The following is a 21,914-nucleotide window of genomic DNA, read 5'->3' on the forward strand; positions in this document are numbered from 1 at the left end:
CAAGTTTTGAAATTGAAGAGTTAGGTTCCTATGACACACTGTTAGTGATGTGGGAATTTTTGAGTACTCTTTCTATTTGTCAAAACCGTAGAGAATTTGTCGACACCAGAGACGCTGACAAGAATTCGCCAAATTCAAGGTCTTACAGACCTACTATCATAGTTCATCCAGAACTCCTTGCAAATCAGAGAAACCTTTACGACTTTGACCCAGCAGGAGGTGGCCCTTGACTGGGAAGATAAACAAGAGAAAGAACCCTTGGAGATTCCAAGTGAGAGACCAAGTACTTTAGGAAAACTCACTTTGGGAATGGCTTAATGCACATCGCTTCGCATGGAAAGCTAAATCCAAGTTAGTCAGGACCCCCGATATTCTTACCAGAATCGGTCTTGTACCTCACGGACTAAACCTACTCCACGAACTCGGTAACGTACATTTTACCCTTCGCATCCTGATCTTGAAATCGTAACTTTCCATTAGGACCCTTGTAAGTTCGACCCGATGAGATTGAGATTAACAAGATCCTCGCCTTCGTATTAGAACCATAGTGACCCTCGACCGAGAGGTCAAGCGTACGAAGCAACGCTGTCGCCAGATAGTGAAGGTTCGTTGGGATACCAACCGAGGACCCGAATTCACTTAGGAGCGCAAGAAACAATCGATTAGGAAGTTTCCACCTCATGACTCGATCATTCATGCCTACTTCCTTACCTAAATTCTAATTTCGGTACGAAATTCCCTTTAATAGGGGATAATGTGACAACCCGAAATTTCCATTCAGTCAAACCCTAAAAGTCAACCACTTCGTATCATAAGTTAATGTCATTATTTCTTATTTTTAAGATATTTAAAGTTCGTTTGATTATTTTCATATTATTTTTAAACGAACGGGTGAAAGAAATTGTCGTCTCGGGTTTTGAAATTTAAAAACCGTAAACGCCTCGTGTCTTAGAAGTTCGCGACCAAACTTTTATGTTTGGGTCGAAAAATCATCCAAAAACGTAAACTCATGCCTTAAGCATCAGTTTACTCCCCAAAAACTAGTCATTTGTGTTTACTCACCATTTACTAAAAGAGTAAACTCCAAAAGAGTAAACTCGAAACTCTCTCAAGTATCATCCTAGATTTTGTTCTAGATCTTCAAACTAGTAAGTGTTCTAACCATTTCAAGTTGGTTTAATACTTAATCTAGTGTTTGTACATCCTTTAATTCATTCATTTATGTGTTTTGACTAGTTTTTTCAAAGCACCAAGAACACACACTAGTGTTCTTGGACTTAAAGTTCATTTCAAGCTTCCACAATGTAAGTACTTCTATCCTAGAGTCATTTAAAGCTAGCCATACATGTTTATACCAAGGAAATGTCCTAAGAACACCAAGATAAAGGTGTTCACGATTTTGGGAGGTCCCAAAACTGTAAACACCAAGATTTGGGCCAAAATGGTGTGTTAAGGTGCCTAGATGCTTCACAATGCTTTAGGGACTTGTCTAGATTCATACTTGAAGAGTTTATCACACAAAAAGCACCAAAATCATTCATTTTTATGTGTTTACGGTTTGGGGATCTCCCAAAATCGTAAACACCCCAAATGTTGTGTAAATGTACCATAAATGTCCCACGGTTGTTCCTTATGTCTAAATCTAACCTAGACTATTGCCATGTGTCACACCCCCGAACCAGACGGCGGAAACGTCCGGGGGCTGTCGTGACTCAATTGAATACCATAACATTGAATATATATGAAACATAACAACATTCGTCACCGTGCATTAATATGTTACAACCAGCAGTGTTTACATGTCATACATTGTTTAAACATTACATTCCAAAAAAAATTAAATTGTTTGATTCGTACATAAATAAACTGCAACCGTCACTGAATATGATTTCCCTTGATTCACTGGTTCCCTGAGAATACAAGTATTTTGAAAAACGTCAACATATGAAATGTTGGTGAGTTCATAAGTAGTGGTTGAAATCGAATGTTTGTATTGTTTGAAAAACCGCCAGAAAATCCGATATTTTCTGAAAAGAAAAGCTTTTGAAAACGTTTGTGAAGATCCATAGGTATGCTTGTTTGTTTCTATACTTAAAAAAAATTTCATTTAAGTTGTATGCATTTCAAATCTATATGTATTGAAAACCCTAGGAAAACCCGATGTTCTCCTAGTTCCTTGAATTGTATGAAGTTACATTGAAACCATTATGTAGCGTATAGTGTCAGTCCCAGGCGACGTTGGAAGGTTCTCGAGCAGGATTATTTACTACAAACCCGCGTTACACAAACGCCTAGTTTATAGTTATACTAACGACTCCGAAGGCGTCGTCAGTACTAATCGCGTTATCCAATCGCCCTGACTAGGTGTCGTCCCACATCCGAAGAGTAAGAGGACACGAAGGCCTCGATGACTCTATTAATCGGTTGGGGATAATATGCGTGCGAGGGGTCCCCGACCCACCTCGTAAAATATGCAGACTTTTCTAGCAATACCAAGGACCCTTGGGGACCAGTGGTATACAAGCCATTGAAAGTCCCTCTACGTTGTGCCGAGTCGGTGAAACTCAACACTTCGTAGAAAATATGCGTCTTCGGGCCTTAAGATCAGGTCATTGGGCTAGCTAGGCCCAACAAGCAAGATTTTACACTTTTGGGGCCCGAAGATGGTGCGTAGACGTCTGTGCACACTCGTATGTAAGCTAAGTTCCCAAACATTATTTATATGAACCGTAGTGTTGTAGAGTTAGTAGTTGTAGATTTCTATTGGCTCGAGACCGAGCCAATTCGTTTAACAACGACTTTTGGTATTGTAATGTGTTGTATTTCGTCGATAGTCGCGATGCTATTATTTAATCAAATTGTGTATATTGAATTAGCCTTGAAATATTTCTGTTTTCAGCCCCTCATTATTTGTAAAATTTACATTTTCAACCCTTTTATTAAATACTTCCCGGTTTGGTCCTTAAACTAATTTTCTTGACATTTTAACACCAAAAATTATTGAAATTAATATTTTTCAGCATATTTTTCATAGAAAACAGTTTAAGTCCCTGAAAATGCAGTTTTCTCGGTTTTAATCCCTTCTTTTCGCAACTTTGACAATTTTGGCCCAAATTGGAAAATTTTTGCAACTTTGGTCCTTTTTAAATTTAAAAAGCATTTTAAACCTTTGAAAAGGATTTGGAACACTTATAGTCCACTGGTTTACAGAAAATCACAGTTTTGGCCCTCCAAAACAGAAAAATTCGCATAATGGGCCTCATTGGGCCGAAATTTCCATTTTTAGCCCATTAAGCTTGAAATTCATGTTTTTAATCCTCTAATTGAGTATAATTCCAGAAATAGTTTTATGGAAACTGTTTTGGCACACTTCATCCATCAGAATCTGTGAAATGTCAATTCGGGCCCTTAATTTTGTATTTTTCACATTTTTGGCCCAAAATTTGTGTTTTTAGCTTAAAGAAAATTGTTACTAAACCATTTAGCTATCTTTCTTGAAACACTTCGTATTTAGAAATATATTTGAAGCTAAAATCATTTAACACAAGATATATCTCGGTTTTGAAGGATTTTATGGCTAGATCCAACATTAAAACACATAAAAGCATACATATAAGCATGGAAATCATACAAGGCATACAAACACATATAGATCTACACTTTCACTTGTATTCCCCACCCCCCCCCCCCCCCACAAAACTCATAAAAACAGAAAATAGGGGGTATGAAGCTCACCTTGGGTGTTGATTCGGTTTTTGGAAGAAAGATTGGAAGAAATGAAGTGATTTTTGGCCTTTGCACTCCTTGATGAACTTTTCGAGTTTATGGGGTTTCTAGAGTGCAAGATCATGATTTTTGCATAGATTAGGAAAGGATTTTGATAACAAAAAGAATTTAAATCATAGATCTATGCATAATCTTACCTTAGATGAAAATTTTGTGGAGATTTCCTCTTGAATGCTTCCTAGAACTCGAGATTTTTGAGTGGGGAGGGAGAGTTGTTCTTGAGTGATCTAGAGAGGATTTGAGAGATTTTTGTGTGTGTGTGTGGGTGTATGGCCGAGAGTGAGAGAGAGGAAGGAGTGAGATGATTTTTGAAGTGATACTTGCATGGGAAAAGGAAATATCTTGCATGGAGATCCTATGGACAATAATGAGGTGGCATACTTAAGTCAACTCTTCCTTATCTTCTTGGATTTGGGCCTTTGGGCCGAGATTTTTGAAAGGGAAAAGAAAAATTTGGGCTTTTTCCCTTAAGCCCAAAATTAGAGTTAGTTAGAGTGTGTTTTATGCTTAAAAGAATGTAGTATGATTTTTATATTTTTATTGGACTAGTTTAGGTTATTCATGTACCAAGGCTTTTAAATTCATTTCATTATAGGCCCAACATGGCCCAAAATGTTGAAATAAATTAGTGTGGGTCCAATTAGAGCCCAATTAGGGTTCTAAGCCCATGATAGTCTAATTGGAAGCTTATTGGTCCGTTTGGATCCAATAAGGAAGTTCTAGTCCAAAATAGACTTAACAAGAACTTCTAGGGTTTTCCAATTGTTTGATGACTACTTGTAGTACTTGTATGATGTATTTGATTGAAGTTTTTGATTCACATTTACTTGAATGTATAGATTACATAGCTCAAAATTTTCAGTTGTGACACCATGTTTGAGCTAAGGACTTGAAAACCGCCAAATACCAAACTTATGAGTTTAAGGTAGTAAACTCATGAGTTTAAGGTAGTAAACTCATGAGTTTAAGGTAGTAAACTCATGGAGAAATGGTCCTTAGACCGTAAACTCCATTTAGGAGTGTTTTGATGCCACACAACACTTCCTAAGGCTAAATCATGAAGTAGGAATGCTTGGAATAGCTTAGAAGACTTCAAAACAAAAAATGGTCAAAAGGTTAGGAGTTTACGACCATAAACTCAAGGGGTGTTGGTCCTTAGGGAGTAAACTCATTTTAAGAGTGTTCTTTGAAGCCCAATCATACTAGCCTTTCCCTACAACACTTAGATGCACTCTTGAACACTTATAACACTTATACAAAGTGTTTGTCATGCCCTAGAGTATCTTGACTTGTTTATTAGTTGTTTAAAGACTAATTGTTTATATACATATGTCCTCATATGTAATTAGGATCTTTGTGCGTGTCTAAGTCTTCACTTGACACCAAGCACTTATCCGACACTTCCTTCCGATCCACTCGCAACAGATGAGTTCATACCCCTTAATCAATGTTTTAATTGTTTTTAAATGTTTTATGGGGGGATGAAAGTAGAATCATGCTAGTTATTATATCAATCACATGTGATTGATAAGCAGCATTCAAATGATTGGCTACTCATTAGCCGTTTTACCAAACAGTTTCCTTCAAATGTTTTATAGATTGACATCAAGTCGATCTTTTCTTAGATAATAATTATGTTCAAAGGTTTTACAAAACTTATTTTATGCTTTTATATTATCAATTGCATGCCTATATATGTATAGATATATAAGAAATGTTTAAAAGACTTAGGAAGGCTATCCACCCTATTTCCTTTTCGCGCTTGAGATGTGGTCTGGTGGGACGTCGGGTATCCGCCCGAAGGTTGTTTAATATTAGTTTATATATCATATGTACATATATAGTCATAAAGGTCCTTCCAGTTCATCCAATGCCTTTGGGTAGCAAGGGTATACATCCATGTTCATATGTACCAGTTAAATTACTAGTAAGCTACCATGTCGGTAGTTTAGGAAGATATTAGAACCATTACTAGAACGCGATATCATACAACGAGTCAGTTCATTCATTAGTAAATACTTGCTAGATAGAGAGAACATACATTACAGCTAGTACACACAATACATTATTATACATGCTAGATAGAGAGAGAACATACATTACAGCTAGCACACGCAAAACATTACAGTGCATTACTATACCTGCTAGATAGAGAGAGAACACACATTACAGCTTGCACACGTAGAACGATTAACAATACATTACAGATACATGAATACGTTAACATAATTGTGATCCACTATATCGGAGCATGCCTTCAATGTCATGGCCCGAGTTGTAGCCAGAGTCTCTTGGATGGAGAGCGTGAATTTTCGTATAGATCTATACTGGATTGACTATCCTACACCTTTCTGCTAGCTACAGCCGGACCTGCAGGTCTGCGGGTGCCAAACGTCATACCTTTTTACGACCTACATTTGTCGTTGTTACCTAGTCGATAGTATGGTACAGTTAATCACATGATGCCTTAATATAAATCCGGTTTAAGGTAGTTAGTACAGCAGTAGTTCCTATAGCACTACACTACAGTACTACATTAATTTACCCTTTACACATATTTAGTGATCTTTTCACTTAAACATTAAGTGTACAAACTATATTTTGTTAATGATAGTTACACTTGGGAAAATTACACACTTTTACAAGAAACGAACATTTAGAACAGTTAAGTCTTGGTAGAAGACTACATTCAGAACAGTTGGGTCTTGGTAGAAGGCTACATTTAGAGCAGTTAGGTCTTGGTAGAAGACTACATTCAGAGCAGTTAGGTCTTGGTAGAAGGCTACATTCAGACCAGTTAGGTCTTGGTAGAAGACTACATTTAGAACAGTTAGGTCTTGGTTGAAGACACCCTTATATAATAGAAGGAATCATAGGGATTTCTAGGGTTTTTCAAACGTTTACAGTTGTTTTACAAAACATTTTTATACTTACAGTTCATATACATTTCCAATACTTACAATTCGTATACATACAAATTAAGACACTAATATACTTATGATCTCACCAGCTTTAAAGCTGATACTCGCTTTCAAAATACTTGTATCCTCAGGTCAACGATAGACAGGTACCGATGCTAGGTTTAAAGAAGAAGGAGCTCGTTCAAGACTTATCTTCCATTTTGTTTATACTTTAGTGTCTATTATAATTTGACAGAACACTTTTATTAAAATTATATTATTAATGCAATGGATGATGTTGTTGCTTGTTTACTACTTTTCATTGTTGTGATACTGTACATGACATCCTCCGCCCCAGAACGTTTCCGCCGTTCTTGGTTTTGGGGTGTGACAATCTCTCTCATGTTCTCCTTTGTCCTAGGTGTGTTGTGAATCGGTTGAGGCATCACACTTGGGGTGCTAAGTTCTTAAAGGCCAAATACAACAATTTCTACAATCTACATAAAGAGGTAAACTCCTAACTAGTATTTTATGTTGTTTATGTCAATTGTATGCTAGTTGTAGGCTTAATGCTTTGGAAAAAATATTGCATGTGTAATTAGAGAAAACATAGATCCAAAGCATTTAGGGTTGTATGTGCACCATAGGATGTTATAGTATACTAAAACCAAGCACTAACTCTCTCTAACTGTCTTACGAATACAATTACATATCACCAACACTAGATAATTCTTCAAATGATAGGTCTCAGACTACAACGGTTGGACTCAATTAAGAGTTGCGCAATAGAGTTAAAACCTTTCCTTCTAAAATTATTTATTTCCCATAATATGTAACTAAGCATATTTGCATACTAGTTAGCTGAAGCTAGAGAGAACTCCTAAAAAGCACAAAGCAAGCAGCATTCGAGCATTAAGTAATCAGAACCATGATGGGTTTTGAGCACTCCAACACTCCTATTGTGTACATGCAACCCTAGAAACCTTGGATCTATGTTTTCTCTATAATACATGCAAATTTGATATTTCCAAAGCTCTCATCCTAACTAGCATATCATGGGGTACTTGTATCATGAAAATTTAGTAGCATGACATACCTTTTCTTATGGTTGATTACTTGGAGCTTTAAGAGCCTAGCACCAATAATGTGGATGCCTCAAGCGGAATCACAAATCACCAAAACAACATGGAAGACTTTGAGAGAATATAAAGCACTCTAGAAATCGGCCCACCCTTGTTCTCACACACACTAGTGTCATTTCATGTGCCAAAGACCTCTTTATATAGTATGGTGGATTAGGGATACATCCATGTAAATCCTAATACCCATGACCTTTCATTTTCAAAGGATCCATGGATTAAAAACTCGATGGACTATCCATGCAAGCTTAGCCCATCCTAAATGAACTTTGGCCCATTCTATACATATTAGAGTCCATATTTAATTAGTTCCTTTTGATCACTAAATTAATTCTTGATCAATACTAATTAAATAATATGATTTCATATTAATATATTATAACTTATAATATATTAATAAATCATAAATATACTATTCTCAAAAGATTAACCATACAAATTGTTTCGGTGAAGTGCAACCCAAATGGACCATGCGGGTCGGGTCAAGTACATACCAAATATAGTTACGGGCTTAGACACCTTATCCAACAAACCAATCATCACCTAATCAGCCCATCCTATCACTAACTGATCAGTACTAGCATGCAAGTTTACAATCTCATACAATATGCATACAAAGGCATATATCCTATAATTCTATCATGAAAATACTGAGTAGATCCTTAGCCCTAACTAGCATGTGATTCATAGATTCACAGATCAAATCATACCAGATAACATTTATGGGTATTCTAGGAAAACTTACTTAAGCTCCATCGATTGCATGCACCACACCCTTTCTTGTCTTAGAAAACCATTTTCTTGAAAATACATTTCTTTTTTAGAAACTTTACCAAATCCTAAGTTTGAGTTCAATCAAACCCTAGAGTATGTCTGAATCCCTCAAACCAAGGCTCTGATACCAACTTGAAACGTCCCAAAAAAATAAGACACAAAAATTTCATTTTTAATTTAATAAAACATTAATCCAAACATTGCCATACACCCCAAAAAGATCAAAGTATGTCAATACATCAAGACATATCAGAGTGATTCTCAAAATGGGAAAAAGGTGGTGTGTGCTCTACAAGCATCATGGGCTCTTCCTTTTCGATCCTGAAGTACCTGAAACACAGACTTAAAACCATAAGCACGAAGCTTAGTGGGTTCCCCAAAATACCACATACTATACATAACTAAACACATAATGGGGCCAGCACAATGAGTGTAACAGGCCCCGCCCACACTCAAATAACGAGCCCTACCCACTGAATATAACGAGCCCCACCCACTGAGTATAACGACCCCACCCACATACAAATCATATAAGCATAACAAGGTAATAACATATAGAATAACCATAGGGCCTCGCCCAATAAGCATACAAGCACATACATATACAAGAGTCACACAGACATCTAGTATTCTTGCATAAAAAATCATGGGCCAACATTGGTGCCTTAGAACCGCTAAACTCAGTGAGGAAACTCATCTCATATTGCTGAATCTTACAAATAAAGCTCTAGCTGTTGTCCCACTGAAATCCCCGCGCTATCATTAAAAATAATATCCAATTAATAATTGGATCCCGACTCACACTAAGAGTCCAAACTTGGATAAAAGACCATTTTTACCCTTTACCCAACTTGGCACAAAGCCAAGGCCCAGCTGAACTATCCAAAAAGGCCCAAATTTCAAAGTTATCACCCGAAGCCCAAACATGGAAAATTGGGCCCAAAACCATCATGCGTATAAAATCAACGGTCCAACCCCAGCAACGGGTCCTCACGTCGTGACTAGACCTTGGTCACGTCATGGGGACCAACTCAACTCAGTCCTGATTCAGCGAGTCAACTCAACTCATCAAGAAGATTCTAGTCTCCTATGCGTCATGACCCAACCTTGAGTCACATTGCAACCCAATCCGGACAAAATAGACGGGTGGCCAACATTCTCGCATCATGATGGTCCTAAACCTCACGTCGTGAGATCTGCACTAATGAGCTTAAAACATTAACCTCTTAATCCTTACAGTCATAACTTGGGACTTTCCAGGGGTTCTTCCATTACCCAAATGATGATAAAATCGTGGCTTTTCAGTCATGCATGTCCAATGCATGACTCAGACTCTTACTAGACCAAAATTGGGGAAAATGAGATCTAGGCTCAAAATTAGAGTCCCAACCTACACCAAAAGTCAGATCCAACAAATATGTTGAAGAGAATGAGTTAATGATTCTTAAAGTTGCCAACTTTATCGACCCCATGCAAGCAATCTCACCCAAACATGCAAAAAGGAGCTTATAACTTAGATCTCGAATGAAAAAGGTAGAAAGGTCCAACCTTTATGGTCCAAAGCTCCAAGAGATTGCAAGGTGGAAACCAAAACGTCAATAGGTTGCTCAACCAAGGTCTTCTTCCACTTTACGTAGCTATAAACCACCAAAGAATGCTTCAAAGATTTCAAAAATGCTTAAGAGCTTCAAGAGAGTCGAGATTAGGGTTTTCCATAGGTTTAGAGGGTAAGAGAGGCTGAGGATGGATAACCCTAGCCTCTCACTCACTAAATACCCAAAATCAGGGTTTTGGGTCATTAAGTCGCGCTTATATTGTGAGACCTTATGCCTCACGTCGTGAGTTTCCAGAATCACGGGTCAATAGGTCAATGGTGAATCATGACTTGATCCCTAAGATCTCACATCATGAGGACGCCCATAATGCAAATAAAGTATGAATTCGGTATCTTAGGGTTCCGGATGTTACAGTATGTGGTGCCCAAGTCAAGGTTTGTGGTGCTTAACTAAAAGTCTACAATGCAAGGTCTACAATACATGGACCAGAAAGCATGTTCAAATGTCTTGGGCTTGTAAGCCCTGGCACACGAGATGTTCTAGGTCAACTCGTGTTTATAAATAAGTCTCGGTGTCCCCCTGCAACCCCAACCGAAAAACATGGGTGTGACACCGGTATTCCTGCGAGGCCAATAAAAATCTCTATAGTCCACCTATGGATTATCTAAGTATTATGATAATATGAACCACACTAATTCATTGTGTTATTTATATTTATTCGTATCTTTATCGTGTATTTTTATGTGTTTGTCGACTTTTTTTATCGTGGCACTTGTAACTTTTTGTGTCAATGGATGAAATCTGCAAATTCCATGAAAGTGTAAGGGTATCTATAAACCAACTATGGATAATCCATTACACTTTTCTTCCTTTACTCTATTATTGCATCGATTTAGGCTTAGATATTTTGGCACTTTAACACATACAAAAGGCTAACACTTCCGATATACATCTCTCTTTATCACAAATTAATTTCATGATACCTTATTGACGTTTTTGTATGTGTTAAAGTGCCAAAATATCTAAGTATTATGATCAAATGAACCACACTAATTCATTGTGTTTTTTATATTTATTCGTATCTTTATCGTGTATTTTTATGTGTTTGTCGACTTTTTTTATCCTAGCACTTGTAACTTTTTGTGTCAATGGATGAAATCTGCAAATTCCATGAAAGTGTAAGGGTATCTATAAACCAATTACGGATAATGCATTACATTTTTTTCCTTTACTCTATTATTGCATCTGTAGATTTTGGCTTCGATATTTTGGCACTTTAACACATACAAAAAGCTAACACTTCCAATATACATCTCTCTTATCACAAATTAATTTCATGATACATTATTGACATTTGGGTTGTTAGACGCATGATAGTTATTGTTTATGCAACTTTAATGCATATACAAATTGTTAAACAAATAAATTGGAAGACATGTAAAGATCTATATCATGGACCCCTGTCTTTGTCATGTATGAAAAATGGTATATACTCGTAAATAATCATAAATCATCACGAGGGTAATAATTGAGAGAACCGTATGTGGGGAGGTGTACTTCATATCCATTCCTTTAGGTTTTGTTCAACTTGCATGTGAATGTATTTATTCTATTGCATAAAATAAGCAATAGATCTTGACCTTTAGGGTTACATAACGATTCAATCATCACCACATGGTCCTAGAAAACCAAAGTTTTCAATTATAGCTTAAAACAGACATCAAAACTTTATATAGAACAAAAAAAATATATAAATTATAAATAGAAAGATCGTGGTTATAAAGAAATGAGTTAAACAAGTATTAACAATTCTTTTAGTAACTGCCTTTTAAATATTATCAGTATATCAATTTGTTAGCCACTATAAGAAAACAGCATTTAACGATAACTTCCAACAATTTTTAACTTTTCGCCATAAAATGTGTCAATAATTAGCAATCTTTATTCTTTTGGTGAGTATTTATAATATGAATATTTTTTTTTTGACCCACCTCAATAAAAGCTTTCTTATTACGACTCATATTAGTCCATGAGTTGTTGTCATAATACCAGAAAGACGATTTAATACGTTTGGTGTTAACTAGAAACTAATTTATATATCAATATCACATCTATTAGTATTCATCAATTACAGTTTACAAACGTCCTTGACCTAATACAATATATCTTGTTAGATAACAAAATATATTTCGATTAAAAACACTATATCACCAAAAAATTTAAAAATATATTATTGTTACTTTTGTTGTACTTATTTTTATAAAATAAAAGTTGATATATGTTATTTTGTTGGAACAATTTTCTTGTCGGTCCTTTTCTTCTAGATGAAAGGGAGCGGTAATCTAGATGTAGCCTATATTTATTTTATTTACGTAGCACTTTGTGGGTTTTATTTAGAGTAAATTACAATTTTGGTCCATATAATTGGCACCAATTTATATATTGAGTCTAAGTATTCAAAATTTAATGTGGTTCGTCTTTATGGTTTGAAAAAAAATACACTTATGGCCCTTCTATTACCTTTAAGCATCATTTGTCAAATGCTTGTAAATATAAGCATATTACCCTTTTTTTTTTTTTTTTTTTTTTTTTTTTTTTTTTTTTTTTTTTTTTTTTTTTTTTTTTCTGTCGTTTAGTATATTTTTGATATTTTATATTTTAATCCGGACATACCGCCACCACTAACGATTGAATCAAAATTATGTACATACCGTAACTTCGTAACTACTTCATCTATCGTAACTTTGTAACTACTTTATCTGTATACTTTTAAACTACTTGTTAATTTTATTTATGTTCACGAGAAGACTTTAACCATGGACTTCTAACAAGAAAAAACACATGATATTGTTAGGCTAGAAGGTATTTGGTTAAATATAAGTTCTCACTGGAGGTGTTCAACATCGGATATTAAAAAATTCGGATAGTAGATTTTGATATCCGTATCCGTATCCGAATTTTCGAACATCCGAAATTTCGGATACAGATTCGGATATCCGAAATTATAATATTTTATGTGTTACAATAAAAAAATTTCATTGAAAAATGATTTTACAAACTTAAAATGATTTTATTGAAAAAATCTCATTCAACTAAATTAGTCTTACAATAAAAAAAATTTGGTTTTACAATAAAATTTCATTTAAAATAATTCATTCTATATTTTGCATCAACTGCTCAGCAATTTCATCATGTAACTAAGTCATATATTCACAGTCTGCTGCAGTACCATGTGTTGGAATCCAGTCTTCAACGTCATCAACGACCACGTTGTTATTTCGAAACGCGACATTAGGTTCATCGTATCATGCGAAATACGCATCACTCAGTCCTTCTTTCCTTATAAAATTAAGAAGCATGGAACATGCCATGGCAATGTTTCTTTGTGTAACAAATGGGAATGGTGTCATTCTCTTTAGTATAGGGAATCATGTTTTCAAAATACCAAAAGCACGCTCAAGACATTCCGAAGTTTTGCATGCCCATGGTTAAATTATATCATGGACAAATCAAATTTCATAAGGTATTGCAACATTCACAAATCTGATTTCCGAAGTTATTGTATCAAAAATTAATTTAACATAATGCATATCACACACATTCTAAAGTGAATAAAACGAGAATGCAATCAAAATAACTCTTTGATATTAGGAAAATCACTCAAAACATATTACAATTCTCTTAACCATAACTCGGTATTACAACTGTTTATATAGAACCTAGAACCAAGTTGTTCCTAGATTAAAATTAGCAAAACTAATAAATTGAATTGTCTTTGTTTCCATATTCTCGATTGCTTGGACCGCAAGATCTTTGTGACTTAGGATTCCAACAATCACCCCTGAATCTCTAAGTCCTTTTAGAGATGTATTTAATCCAGATCAAGTTCCGTATTTCCTTGAACTTGGTTCGAGCTAGTAGTTTAGTAAGGATGTCTGCCTTTTGTTATTCACCGGGAATGTACTCCACCTCTACTTGTTTGTCTTTAACATAATTACGAATAAAGTGAAACCTTTTGATGATGTGCTTGCTCTTTCCATGAAAAAAAGGATTCTTCGTTAGTTTGATAGCTGACTTGTTATCAACTCTTAAACCACCTTATTTTGCGCTTTGTTCATGATTTCTCCTAGCAAATCTTGAAGCCATATTGCTTGAAATGAGCCGCGATAGCTACCATGAAATCTGCCTTGCAAAATGATAAAGCGATGGTATCTTGCTTTTGCGAACAACATGTTATTGGAGATGATCCATAGTAGAAAATGTGACCGATTGTGCTTTTTCCGTCATCCAGGTCAACATTGTGACTACTATCACTATAACCAATGAGTTAGTTTTGTCCCACCCTATCGTACTTGATTTCATATCATGTTGTTCCTCGTAAGTAATTTAGTATGTGTTTAATTGCATCACTATGTGATTCTCATTGACTTTGCATGTATCAGATGACAACTCCAACCGCGCACGCAATATCGGGTCTTGTTTGCAAGAGATATTTAAGGAATCCTACAACCTTTCAATATTGTTTTGGATCAATTTTCAGTTCATCTTCGGCCTTTGACAATTTATTGGAATGTGGGTCAGATTGTAATCATGTAAACCAACTTCTTTTTTAATGCGTTGAGCATACGCCTCTTGATTTATTGTAATCTTCGATTCTTCTTGTTTAACTTCAAGGTCAAGATAGTAAGTTAATCTTCCAAGATCTAATATCTCAAAGTTCTTGGACGTCTCTAATTTGAAACTTTTGTTCATGTTCAAGTTTGTACCTGTGATAAATAAATCATCAACATAAATTGCTAAAATCATCAAGTTAGCTCCTTCAATTTTTCCGTACACTGATGTTTCTTTCATGCACTTTTGAAATTTCATACACTTTAAAATCTCATCAAGCTTCGTGTTCTATGCTCAAGGTGCTTGTCTTAGACCATATATTGCTTTTGTTAGGCGATACACTTTATGCTTGTTGCCTTTCTTTATACATCCTTCGGGTTTGAAAATAGTTTCTTTTAATTCTCCATGCTAGAATGCTATTTAACATCTAAGTGATGTAACTCCCACCCATTAGTAGTGGCTATGGATATGAGGAAACGGATGGTTTCGATTCGAGCTACTGGAGTAAATACTTTTTGAAAATTAATACCGAGTTGTTGCACATAACCTTTAGCAACCAACCTTGCCTCGTAATTATTAATGGTGTCATCTACATTTTTCGTCAACTTGAACACTCATTTGAGTCTGATTGACTTCATCCTCATAGGCTTGTTCACGAGAGTCCAAGTATTATTTTTGTTTATCGACTTGATTTCCACATTCTAGGCTTTGACCCACTCCAGTTCTTGGTTTTCCTCTTCAATCGATATCGGTTCATCATTGGTTGTTAGGCGAAGTTCCTCGAGATTATCAAGATCAAACTCATAATCTTGGAATTGTTTTGGTGGTACTCTTGTTCTCGAGGGCCTTTGGTTTGCAACTCCTTATTGAACATTATTTTTGACCGGACTTGGTTATTCATTATCTTGTACTTCCACTCCGTCTTCAAACTCGCGATCCGATTCAATCGGTTCAAACGGATCATTGTTTGCATCTTTCCTTGATTGTTGTTCGCCTCGTCTTCCAGGTAGTCCCATGGTATTATGAATGAGCCCTGTTCTTCATTGTCGGTTATTGCTTCGTTAACCCAATCCTACCCTTTAGTTTCATCAAAAATAATGTCTCGACTCATGATTACCTTTTGTGTAGTCGGGTTAAATAGCCTATAAGCTTTTGTACCCGGTTAAGAACCAATGTGTTCTAGTGGTCTTGATCTTGCATTCAAGTTCTTTAGATTTACCGGTTCAACTTTTGCATGTTCTTGACACCCAAATATACGAACATTTTCTAAATTCGGTTTTCGTTTAGATTACTTTTCCTATGGAGTTGTATCACCAAGGACTCGTGTGTAAAAGCAATTAATTGGATTTGAAGAGTGATTTATCGCTTCTCCCCATAAGTAGTTTGGAACATGCATTGCCTTCATTATGCTTCGTTTCATGTCCATAAGTGTTCGGTTTCTTTGTTCCACAATTCCGTTTTGTTGTGGTGAATATGGGGCGTTAAGGTGGCGTTTGACTCCGTTTTGATCACAAAAAGAATTAAACTCGAGAGAAGTAAACTCACCTCCTCGATCACGTCTAAACAGTTTCAAAGGCTTTCAAATTTCATTCCCCACCAAAGCTTTGAACTTTTTGAAGTGTGTAAACGCCTCACTTTTCTCTTTAATGAGATAAATCCACATAAATCGTGAAAAGTCATCAATTAGTGTGAAAACATATTGATTTTGAGAATCTTCCTTAATAAATTTGATTTTTCAATAACCTCTCCTAAAGCTGATGACTTTAAAGCAATCCCTGATAGCTTTCTGGCATATACATCAATTGACTCTGGCTCCGACATCTTGAGTTGATTAAATTAGGCGGTTAGGGTTTGCATCCTTGCCTCCTTGACCCGACCAGCCCCAACGTGATGAGCTTTAATCACATCCCATAGTGCCTTTGAGGATTTAACTTCTCCAATATGCATGATTAGAGTCTCCGGGATAGTCTTATACAACAATCCCATCACCAGGTAATCGTTTTCTTCATTCTCCTATGTTCCTAGATTGATTACAGCCCATGCTTTGCAGATTCGCAAGACAACCTTCATACGCATTACCCACACTTTATTGATCAAAAGTTTCATTTAATAATTTCCCAGTCTAGGGATACTATGAAACAATTACAAAAAAATCCTACGAATTTTTCATGATCATTTACTATTTTTTCCATGATTTTCTGATTATTCAAGGAATTAAAATGTTGAAAAATAGTTAGACAAATAAAAAATTCAAGAAAAATTATCTTAAGGTCTTTTAATTTAGTTAAAATTGAAATACAAAGTTTGGGAATTTTATAACTAATTTGATTTAGTTTTGAGTATTTAATCGTTTGAAACACATTCCAAAATATTATTGTTACACTTCGATTGACATTGCCAAATTGAGATTTTCACTTAAATTTTTTATTCAAAAACGGAAATCTGAATTTATAGAAAAATGTTTGTAACTTATACAAATCCTAATTTTTGACACAATATTGGCGTAATTCTATTGTAGTAGTAGGTATACTAGTATTAGATTTCAATTAGAGGCTCATTAGTGTGTAAAATCATTGTAGGAATTGGTAGTGGTACGATTGGAACATAGTTCAAGGCACCATTTGCATTATCTCATAACATTATAAATATTCACGCCTCTCTTGATTTTCGGTGTTTAAATGTTTTGGGGTGGCAAAGCATGTCCTAGATATTTATATTTTATGTATCTATATTAAATTGTAACATTCTTGCTTGTTATATTTTGCTATGTATTTTTATGCAGCTTGAAACATGAGGCCTTATCGTCTTAATCCCCTTACACTTTACTCCAACCATTAACTCCTTGAGCCAATGGTCATTGTGAATAGTGTTATTAGGAATTGACAACTCCTCAGTCGCCCGATTGCTTGAGTGCATTTGACCATGTTCAACTATGGAACGCCTAAGCATAGATCTTGATAGGGCATCGGTCTTAGGCTTCGTTGTGAGCTCATTATTGATTGTTACATGCATACAAAGATAATTACATACATACAAACTTATTTACTCATTATAGCAATGAAACTTGTATACTCATTTTAGCAACGAAACTTGTTTACTCGTTTTAGCAACAAACTTTATTTCCCATGAGAATATGTACTTTACATCGTATTTTGGCAACATACTTTATTTCTCATGATGACAACGGACTTTGTTTATGTAAACTTATTTACTCATTTCAGCAATGTACTTTTATTTATGGAAACTTCTATCAAAACTTTGATTACGATGCATTGAACCAATATTTTTGTAAACCTGTAAACTCACAAACTTTTTTTATAGTTGACGTTGGTTTTACAAGCTTTTTTAGGAATCATCGAGTAAGTGGCACATAAAGACATATGACTTGTAGGATCATTCGCATGTGTGATACTTTTTATACGTTGTAATTACTTTTAAAAGTTGTTCAAACTTATTGTAAATTGTAAAGCTTTTAATACTATGGTTGGTGTTGTAAACCTTTTAAAAGTTGTTCAAACTTATTGTAAATTGTAAAGCTTTTAAAAGTTGTAGGAGCATTCGCATGTGTGATACTTTTTACTGTCGCACTCGATGTTTCCGAATTAGCGGGGTGTGATAGAAATGGTATCAAAGCAGAAGGTTATAGAGAATACGGATTTTCCTTTGGAGAACAATAACTATAGCAAAACAATTTCAAAACGTTTTTAAAATATTGAACATACTAGTGGTATAACTAATTCGAGTACGCATTATTGGACTTTAATTAAGTATATCCTGTCCAACTTTTCTTAATTAAGGATAATTAACATGAGGCTGGAAACGGTTATAGGAGAATTCTGTTCAAAATGATTTTCATCTTAAACTTTTGAAAAACAAAATTTTTCGGTGTACGTATGGGCATTGCATATTATAGGTATTCATCTAGGTACACTTAGAAACTATGCGCACTTTTATCACAGTGCCTTTATTTAGAAATACTCTGATCTCTTATCAAGTGTTAGGCTAACCAATTTGGTTATATCACTTTCCACTCTAGGATCAATCCACTTAGTATTGAGAATGAGTATTCCTCGGTAGCTATTGACTTTAGACATAAGTTTAGTAGCTAGATAGCCCCTAGTAATAATCTTATATCGAAACCAATACCAATTATACCTCAATTCATCTTCGTCGTCTTCGTACTAGAGTTACAAATAGGAAAAGTGTTCTGATACCGACACATATGAGAATTGGAGCATCGCATTAGAAAGTAGATGAGTACCCACAAGTAATCACCTGGATACGATTGGCGAGCATCCCTAATAAGACTCACGAGGAGGCACGAAAGCTCAAGTAATTTCTATTGATATGTGACACTTCTCTTCTATGATATGATTTTAGTTATTAGTTGTTTCCATCTTGACCTTAAAATTTAGTTTGGGATATCTAGATTCTAAACCTTATTTCTGGTGATTCTTGCGCTACTGTCTTTACTTCACATATCTGAATTCAAGCACAAGCTAACCCTTTTATGACAAAAATTTACAAGTATTAATTTGAGACCCCCAGATACAGTAGTGATCATCACAAGTATGCAATCATCTTACACTTTTCAAATTACTAACATATTTCCTACCGAATCTTCAACCTTAAATTTTCATGTCCGATGAAACATCGCACTACTTCGTTGTACAAATCCTTCCTATAAATTTCGAATCCTCCTTCAAACCTTATTGTTTACATACATTCGTTTTAGACTTATCGACACTACTGACGTTCTTGTATTTATCAAGGATTTAATTATCTTACGTTGTGAGCCAAATGCCGAACCTATACATTAACTTTTGACTCGTATAAAAGGCCGCAAAACTGAAATGACACCATAAAATGTTTTACAAACAATTTTTCATGTCCTCTTTTTTGGGGAAAAATGCACCGGTACTCGCATATACTCACATTAGTATTTAGGTACGATCAACTACACTAGTCTACCCATTCCTTACTTTTTAATCTTCAATCAAAAACCTATTTCATTTCATTGTTTTATCTACTGTAAGTACAATAATTTGTAACCACTTCATATAACTTACTAGACCTTTCCTAATAATGTACATTATATTTCTCGCTAAAAACAACCAACTTTACTTTTGACAACTTGCTTTAACTTAACACTTTCTTCAAAACTTAATTTAACCATTGTTGGTTTTAACCTTGCTATTTCAATTTCATTTCAAATCCATTTCAGTGGATAGATGTGCTTTTTAATGGCATAAAAACCATTTTAATCCTTGCTTACCATTTTGGCACGTTCGAAAAACTTAGAAACATTTCCTTTAAGCAATAAAACTTGACATTGCATTTCCTGTTAACATGCTCAGTCAGTTTGGTTTTGATCCACGGCAACGTCATATGGATGCGGAAATAAAGGTGTTAAGGTATATCAAGACGACTCCACGACAAGGAATCTACATTGCTAATAAGGTGGTCTTAATCTCGCTGCATATTGTGATGTCGATTAGCATGGTTGTGCATACACGCGGCGATCATGCACCGAAGACCTATTACTTTTAGGGGGTGCACCAGTTTCTTGGAAGTCAAAGAAGCAATCGGCGGTCTCTCGGACCTCTTTTGAAGCAGAATATCGAGCCATGGCAACTACTATTAGTGAAGTTCTACGGATGCGCTGGTTGTTAAGCATTTTGCAGGCAACTCAACATGGTCTGAGGCCACTTTTTTGTGATAATCGGACTGCAAGGCATATATCTAATAACCACATATTTCATGAAAAGACAAAGAATGTCAAGATGGATTGTTACTTTGTTAGAAAAAGAGTGGAGTCAAAGGAAATTAAGCCTTGCACTATTGACATGAAGGCACAAGTTGTTGATCTCTTCACCAAAGCTTTAAGGAAAGATTCTTTCAGTTCTTTAGCAAACAAGTTGGACATTTGAGACATCCATGTTCCAACTTGAGGGGGAGCAAAGGAATTACTTGGTTTATTTGTATATATCATAATACTCGTTGTTAGGATAAGATAGTGTTTATATTTTCTTTTCTTACTCCTAAAGTTTAGCTTCCTGTTGTAGTCAGCATATCTCCTCTATAACGATTTTATCTTGTTTTTGGATTTGTTGAATGAATTAATCGATTGTCAAATTCTTCATAACCGAACAGAATGGATTAATACCGAAACTGAACCGAACCTGTATTGATTAATTAGTCTAGTTTTCAGTTCATGTAATTACCCTTATTTGATTTTTGGGTTATTCGGGTTCGGGTCGGTTTGGTTCGGTTCGGTTCCGACCCAAATAACATAACTAGTAGTGACCATGAGATTGGCTTGATTAATGTGTAGTTTGGTTATAACAAGTTTTCCTCTTGAAGCTAAAGTGGATTATATGTCTTTGATTAGCTAGTGTTTCTTTTAAAAACTCAAAGTTCGTGTTAGGATCATATATATCACTAAAAATAAACCTCTTCTACTTTTATTCATAATTGTTGCTGACAACATCATTCCACTGATGTTTTTGAATTGATTTGCATAAAATAAATTAAACAACTGCTTTTTTCACTAAACAATTTTAGTAAGATCAATAACAATGTTTATATTGTTCAGCATTTTTATATTTTTCTTATGATAAGTTAACACTTTGATCAATGTATAACTATATGTATCACATATTGATAAGTATCCTCTATCTTCCAATATCAAGAAAATATAAAATAAAAAATGGTTAAAAAGAATCTTGTAACAACTTTCCTAGCTTTGAATGAAAGCGTCTAGTAAAGAAGTACATGGGGTAAAACTAAAGAAAAACACAAAATCAGTAATTTGTTGTCAGCTCCAAAGTGTATTAAGTACTTATAAAAAGAGAGAACCATAATAGAAAAAAATAGTCAAATATATCAAATCGGTTACAAATCAAACTACACATCTTCTGAAAAACCTATGATTGTCATTTTTTACGGACTTGATTAAGGTGTTGAAATTTAACAATTTTTTATGGACAACGATCCAAGACACAAAACTTATTACTTTGCCGCATTATAACCTTGTTTGCTTGCAAGCTGTTATGAAGTATTGATTATCAAGGTTAGGAACCTGTCATGAGATCAAAGATTCTTTATTAATGTATCGGGTGTTTTGCTTGATGGGGGTACACCTAAAT

This window comes from Lactuca sativa, chromosome 3, assembly GCF_002870075.4.
Source record: "Lactuca sativa cultivar Salinas chromosome 3, Lsat_Salinas_v11, whole genome shotgun sequence".
NCBI lineage: Eukaryota > Viridiplantae > Streptophyta > Magnoliopsida > Asterales > Asteraceae > Lactuca > Lactuca sativa.